Source organism: Bombina bombina, chromosome 7, assembly GCF_027579735.1.
Source record: "Bombina bombina isolate aBomBom1 chromosome 7, aBomBom1.pri, whole genome shotgun sequence".
NCBI lineage: Eukaryota > Metazoa > Chordata > Amphibia > Anura > Bombinatoridae > Bombina > Bombina bombina.
The window spans coordinates 25,005,047-25,013,502 of record NC_069505.1 but is presented as its reverse complement, the minus strand read 5'-3'; positions in this window follow the sequence as shown (position 1 = coordinate 25,013,502).

Here is an 8,456-nt window from a genome sequence, read left to right as displayed (position 1 = left end):
AACATACTGTTCCTCCAGGAAACGCATCTACTTAAAGATAACATCCCAAAAAATTGGGCAAAACATTTTGACAAGCACTACCACTCCACTGCAACGTCCAAAAAAAGTGGCACATCCATTTTGATACATTCATCTCTCAAGTTTACCACAGAATCCATAATAACAGATACTGAGGGGAGATACCTAACTGTTAGAGGTAAGATACTAGAATCAGAAATCACATTATGTAATATATACGCACCAAATGAGAACCAACATAAATTTTTTCACCATATATCACATTTACTCACCCAATGGTCACATACTAAAATATTTTTGGCAGGAGACTTCAATATCACTATGCTACCTATTAAACCCACAGACACCAAACCTCTGACCAATAAACAGACGAGACATAATCGCATAGTCAAATCAATCAAAGATACCTTACTTCCTCACTCCCTGATTGAGACTTGGAGCACCATGTATGGTCAAACTGATGACACAACTTTCTACTCAGCAGCACACAAAACTTATGTCAGACTCGACTATATATATGCCAGCCAAATCTTACAACCCTTACTGAACAACTCACAAATACACACTTGTGTATGGTCCGACCACTCTATAATCACCCTAACGATTAATGGCATTACAGACCCACTCAGAAGCAGAACGTGGACTTTTGATCCATCTTACGTTAAAAATACCCAAACATTCGATAACATACTACAACAACTAACAGAATACTGGCACATAAATACAGAAGCTACAAGTAACCCAGGGATTATATGGGCAGCTCACAAAGCAGTCCTCAGAGGGATACTAATTAAAGAAAAAACAAGACAGATTCAAAAACATAGACAACAACTACAACAACTTTACACAGAGATCGAGGAATTAGAAAGGCGACATAAATACAACAAAACTAAGACTAACCTCAAACTACTCCAAACTAAAAGATCCACATTAACCTCACTACTTCATGCACAAGCTACCAGAGCCATTCATAAAATCCAGGCACAATACTTTATATTTGCGAACAAACCCGACAAATACATGGCACATAAAATCAGAGAAAGGTGCAAGGCCTCGGTGATCCCACTAATTGAGACACATGACAACACCACAACCTCACACCCACAAGAAATTGTAGACACTTTCGCAATATACTATGGAGAACTATATAATGGGGAAAAAGTTACACGTAATCAGGAAACAGAAACAAAGTCTTCAGAATTTTTCTCACAAACTCAGTTACCTAACTTAACTTTAGAACAGAGGGAAGCAATCAACGCCCCAGTCTCCACTGTAGAAATACTGGGAGCCATCAAAGACCTTAAATCAGGAAAAGCGGCAGGACCAGATGGCTTCCCAGCTGAATATTATAAATTATTCAAAAACTCACTCACCCCACACTTGGTTAAGTTCTGCAATCACGTTATGGAAGGAGGAGATATTCCCCCAGATCTATTAGCGGCCAAGATAGTTGTGATACCCAAGCCGAATAGAGACCACAAAAAATGCCAGAATTACCGCCCAATATCTCTCATAAATCAGGATCTTAAGATCTTCACAAAAATAATTGCAAATCGGCTCAAACACATCATCCCCCACTTGGTTCATCCGGACCAAGTGGGATTTATTAAAGATAGGGAAGCCCCAGACAACATCCGAAAGGTTACCAATCTAATACAATTCTTGGGAGAGACAAGAACGCCTTCTCTGCTCCTATCTTTGGATGCAGAGAAGGCGTTCGACAGAATAGACTGGGACTATATGTTCTTAACACTACACCATATGGGCTTTGAGGGAGGATTCATAAAAGCTCTAAAAGTAATATACTCATGCCCAGAGGCCCAAGTTTCCTCAACAGGATACAAGTCAAAACCCTTTCCAATACGAAACGGTACCAGACAGGGGTGCCCTCTGTCCCCACTACTATTCACACTCTGTATAGAGCCACTAGCAATCGCGATCTGTTCACACCCAGACATATCAGGAGTTAAAATAAATCCATTAGAATACAAACTTTCTCTATTTGCGGATGATGTCCTGCTGACCTTGACGAACCCATTAATATCTCTACCGAACCTCTACCAGACAATAAAGACATTTTCAACCATCTCAGGATTTAAAATCAACCCAGACAAGTGTGAAGCCCTACCCATTGCAATACCCCAACAAACTAAAATAATTTTAGAAACACAATTTCACTTTAAATGGATGAAACACACACTAAAATACTTAGGTATCCAGATTCCAACTTGCTCCACTCAGCTATACAAAGTAAATTATACCCCACTATTTAAACAAATTAGACGAGATATGGCAAAATGGAAGAGCTTTAATTTCTCCTGGCTAGGTAGAATAGCGGCGGTTAAAATGAACGCCATGCCTCGAATACTGTATTTATTCAGAACCCTCCCGATAAAAATAATAAAGCCAGAACTGGAAACACTGCAAAAGGACATCTCAGCATTTATTAGGGGAGATAAGACGAGCAGGATAGCAAAATCCACCTTAACCAGACATAAGTCACTCGGGGGCATTGGTGCACCAAATTTAATAGAATATTACAATGCAGCCAGACTAGCGCAAGATACACTACTCCTGAAAAGGTCAAAGGGAATAATATGGCCCAAGTTAGAAGCGAACATAGGGGGGTGGGAAGAAGCAGACTCAATTGTTTGTGACCCAGAGAGGGCTCAGAAAGATGGAAAGACATCTACACCCTACACCACAAACCTCACTGTAAAGATCTGGAAAACAGCGAAAACGAAATATAAACTACTACAGCAACACTCTATATCAATACCACTTAGATATCTAATATCAGAAGACCTCTGGACCCAAATCAAAAAATGGGAAAACAAAGGTTTATACAGAGTGGCGGACTACTTAACAGGACATAACATACTGACGTTTAACCAACTGCAGACAAAGATTGACCCCCTGAAGCTACACTGGTACTTATACCTACAGATACACTCTGCTCTACAATCATATTTAAAACACCCTAGAGAACAGACCTCCACACCTATTGAAACCTTCTGTAAATCAGAAGAACGCAACAAACATACCATATCTCTACTATATGTATCTATGCAGACCACCCACAACACCACCAAGACCACGACTATGCTGGCCTGGGAACAAGAACTACTTATCTGCAAAGACAAAAAGGCATGGGAATCACTGTTTCAAAACGCAGAAAGAGGGTTGATGAGTGTAGACCTTAAAGAAAATATCACCAAAACAATTCATAGATGGTACTTAACTCCTACACGAACGGCTCATATGCACCCCCAAGGCAGCAGATTATGTTACAGAGGCTGTGGAGACATAGGGACATACAGACACATGTGGTGGGACTGCAAAGATGTTAGGGGTATATGGAGCAGACTATCCGCATTCCTCAGTCAGATGCTAGAAGAAAATATTAGTCTAACGATCCAACAAGCTTTGTTACATGAACATCTCAGTAAATTCCACAAACATATCAATACATTTATTAAGATCTTATGCACAATCACGAGGATATGCATAGCTAAATATTGGAAATCTGGAACTCCAACCTGGACTGAGATATATAATAGAATCCAACACACATACACCATGTACGAGACAGCTTCATATACATTAGATAACAGGGAAACCCTCCAAGCAGTGTGGTACTATTGGATAAGCAAAGGGTCCATAACCTCACAAGATAACCGGAGATCAGAGATCTAAAGGACCATCAAACTATAGTCGTGTTAAACACTTTGATGCACACATACTATGATCTGTGACATAAGACGACGTCACCCATCCCTATCCCCCCTCCCTTATAACCCCCTTTCTTTTTTTTTTCTTTTATAGCTCCCCCTTTCTTTCTTATTTATTTCTTTTTTGTTCTTGATCTATCTGTTCTCAGTTGTTATACCGTAAGGTTTCAAATTCATATATAAGATTACTCTAAGATAATAATGATTCAGCCAAAAACATCCAGTTAGTGAAATACAGAGTTAAGAAACAAACTGTACCAAAGATTAGAATGATATAACACAAGGAAGAAATGCTAGATAGAATATATACTCTAATAACCTATTGTTAAATGGCTGACAATGCTTGATGAATCAAAGACAGTTCTAAGATAGAATCAATTAGCAGTGAATACTGATGTAAGGATGAGATAATTGTGTAACTATGTAACAATACAGTTTGGCTAGGATTTTTCACTCTTATATCATTGAATACTTGTAATGCAATATTCCCCAAAATCAATAGACAACGGAAGAATGGATATTGTATGTTATGTTAATTCATTTTATGTATTCTTGTTCTTTGAAAAGTATAAAACAATAAAAAACTATTTAAACATAAAATCTTAACTCTCAGGCCTTCATGTTCATTTGAGCATCTCCTTATATTCATATAAAATGCAGCAGATTAAACATTGTATAATATTTAAATTATGCAGGCTGTGGTTTAAAGTGAATTTAATGGCTACAATGCAAACATTTGTCTCTGCTTAGCCACTTTCATTCTCTAGAATTTGTGGATTTAAGCTCTAGGGTTATTAACAAGTCTATGCTAATCACTATACAGTCAGAATTGTATTTGCTTATCTGACTTCATGCACAGAATGTCGTCTCCATACATTCTGTGTGCTGGCCTGGTTGACCATCAGGCCCCTGTTTGCTACCCCCTGCAGTGCTGAAGGCTTCAAAAGCTATGTTAATCAGGAAAAAAGTGTCTCATATCTGATTTCATATACTGAATAACAGAATTTATGCTTACCTGATAAATTACTTTCTCCAACGGTGTGTCCGGTCCACGGCGTCATCCATTACTTCTCCCCCACAGGGAAAGGCAAGGAGAGCACACAGCAAGAGCTGTCCATATAGCTCCCCCTCTGGCTCCGCCCCCCCAGTCATTCGACCGACGGTTAGGAGAAAAAGGAGAAACTATAGGGTGCCGTGGTGACTGTAGTGTATAAAGAAATTTTTTTTTAACCTGATTAGGAAACCAGGGCGGGCCGTGGACCGGACACACCGTTGGAGAAAGTAATTTATCAGGTAAGCATAAATTCTGTTTTCTCCAACATTGGTGTGTCCGGTCCACGGCGTCATCCATTACTTATGGGAACCAATACCAAAGCTTTAGGACACGGATGAAGGGAGGGAGCAAATCAGGTTACCTAAATGGAAGGCACCACGGCTTGCAAAACCTTTCTCCCAAAAATAGCCTCCGAAGAAGCATAAGTATCAAATTTGTAGAATTTGGCAAAAGTGTGCAGAGAGGACCAAGTCGCTGCCTTACATATCTGATCAACAGAAGCCTCGTTCTTGTAGGCCCAAGTGGAAGCCACAGCCCTAGTAGAGTGAGCTGTGATTCGGTCAGGAGGTTGCCGTCCGGCAGTCTCATAAGCCAATCGGATAATGCTTTTCAGCCAGAAAGAGAGAGAGGTAGCAGTAGCTTTTTGACCTCTCCTCTTACCAGAGTAAACGACAAACAAAGATGAGGTTTGTCTAAAATCTTTTGTTGCTTCTAAGTAGAACTTTAAAGCACAAACAACATCTAAATTGTGTAACAAACGTTCCTACTTTGAAACTGGATTCGGACACAGAGAAGGAACAACTATTTCCTGGTTAATATTCTTGTTGGAAACAACTTTTGGAAGAAAACCAGGCTTAGTACGCAAAACAACCTTATCTGAATGGAAAACCAGATAGGGTGGATTACATTGCAAAGCAGATAATTCAGAAACTCTTCTAGCAGAAGAAATAGCAACCAAAAATAGAACTTTCCAAGATAATAACTTAATATCTATGGAATGTAAAGGTTCAAACGGAACCCCTTGAAGAACTGAAAGAACTAAATTTAGACTCCAAGGAGGAGTCATGGGTCTGTAAATAGGCTTGATTCTAACCAAAGCCTGAACAAAAGCTTGTACATCTGGCACAGCTGCCAGTCGTTTGTGTAACAAGACAGATAAAGCAGAAATCTGTCCTTTTAGAGAACTAGCTGACAACCCTTTATCCAAACCTTCTTGGAGAAAGGAGAGAATCTTTGGAATTTTAATCTTACTCCAGGAGAATCCCTTGGATTCACATCAGCAGATATATTTTTTCCATATTTTATGGTAAATCTTTCTAGTCACAGGTTTTCTGGCTTGGACCAGAGTATCTATCACAGAATTCGAAAACCCACGCTTGGATAAAATTAAGCGTTCAATTTCCAAGCAGTAAGCTGCAGAGAAACTAGATTTGGATGTTCGAATGGACCTTGTACTAGAAGATCCTGTCTCAAAGGTAGCTTCCATGGTGGAGCCGATGACATATTCACCAGGTCTGCATACCAAGTCCTGCGTGGCCACGCAGGAGCTATCAGAATCACCGAGGCCTTCTCCTGTTTGATCCTGGCTATGAGCCTGGGAAGGAGAGGAAACGGTGGAAACACATACGCTAGGTTGAACGACGCTAGGTTGAACGACCACTAATGCATCCACTAGAGTCGCCTTGGGATCCCTGGATCTGGACCCGTAGCAAGGAATCTTGAAGTTCTGACGGGACGCCATTAGATCCATGTCTGGAATGCCCCATAATTGGGTTAACTGAGCAAAGACCTCCGGGTGGAGTTCCCACTCCCCCGGATGGAAAGTCTGACGAATCAAATAGTCCGCCTCCCAGTTGTCTACTCCTGGGATGTGAATAGCGGATAGATGGCAGGAGTGATTCTCTGCCCATTGGATAATCTTGGTTACTTCCTTCATTGCTAGGGAACTCTTTGTCCCCCCCTGATGATTGATGTACGCAACAGTCGTTATGTTGTCCGACTGAAATCTTATGAACCTGGCTTCCGCTAGCTGAGGCCAAGCCAGGAGCGCATTGAATTTTGCTCTTAGTTCCAAAATGTTTATCGGGAGAAGCGACTCTTCCCGAGACCATAGGCCCTGAGCTTTCAGGGAGTCCCAGACCACGCCCCACCCCAAGAGGCTGGCGTCGGTCATGACGATGACCCACTCCGGTCTGCGGAAACTCATTCCCTGAGACAGGTGATCCTGGGTCAACCACAAGAGAAGTGAGTCCCTGGTTACCTGGTCTACTTGAATTTGGGGAGACAAGTCTGTATAGTCCCCATTCCACTGATTGAGCATGCACAGCTGTAATGGTCTTAGATGAATTCGAGCAAAAGGAACCACGTCCATTGCTGCGACCATTAGTCCTATTACTTCCATGCACTGAGCTATGGAGGGTTGAGGAATAGAATGAAGAACTCGACAAGCGTTTAGAAGCTTTAGCTTTCTGACTTCTGTCAGGAAGATCTTCATTTCCACAGAATCTATTATTGTTCCCAGAAAAGGAACCCTTGTGGACGGTGACAGTGAACTCTTTTCTATGTTCACCTTCCACCCGTGAGATCTGAGAAAAGCCAACACAATGTCTGTGTGGGCCCTTGCTTTGGAAAGAGACGACGCTTGGATTAGGATGTCGTCTAGATAAGGTGCTACAGCGATGCCCCTCGGCCTTAGGACCACTAGAAGGGACCCTAGCACCTTTGTGAAAATTCTGGGAGCGGTGGCTAAACCGAATGGAAGAGCCACGAACTGGTAATGTTTGTCCAGAAAGGCGAACCTCAGGAACTGATGATGAGTTTTGTGGATTGGAATATGCAGATACGCATCCTTTAGATCCACGGTAGTCAAATATTGACCCTGCTGGATTGTCGGCAAGATTGTCCGAATGGTTTCCATTTTGAAGGATGGAACTCTGAGGAACTTGTTTAATATCTTTAAATCCAGAATTGGCCTGAAAGTTCCCTCTTTTTTGGGAACCACAAACAGGTTTGAGTAAAAACCTAGACCTTGTTCCCCGGAGGGGACTGGGTTTATCACTCCCATCTTTGATAGGTCTCTTACACAATGTAAGAATGCCTGTTTCTTTATCTGGTCTGAAGATAAGCGAGACAGGTGGAACCTTCCCCTTGGAGGAAGTCCCTTGAACTCTAGCAGGTATCCCTTGGAGACTATCTCTAGTGCCCAGGGATCCGGAACATCTCTTGCCCAAGACTGAGCGAAGAGAGATAGTCTGCCCCCTACCAGATCCGGTCCCGGATCGGGGGCTACCCCTTCATGCTGTCTTGGTAGCAGCAGCAGGTTTCTTGGTCTGTTTACCCTTGTTCCAGCCTTGCATGGGCTTCCAAGCGGGTTTGGGCTGGGCTGCGTTACCTTCTTGTGTAGCGGCAGAGGAGTTATTAGCCGGTCCGTTCCTGAAATTGCGAAAGGAATGAAAATTAGACTTGTTCTTAGCCTTAAACGGCCTATCCTGTGGGAGGGCATGGCCCTTACCCCCAGTGATGTCTGAAATAATTTCCTTCATTTCCGGCCCAAAAAGGGTCTTACCCTTGAAAGGAATATTAAGTAACTTAGTCTTGGACGACACATCTGCCGACCAGGATTTTAGCCAAAGCGCCCTCCGCGCTACTATAGC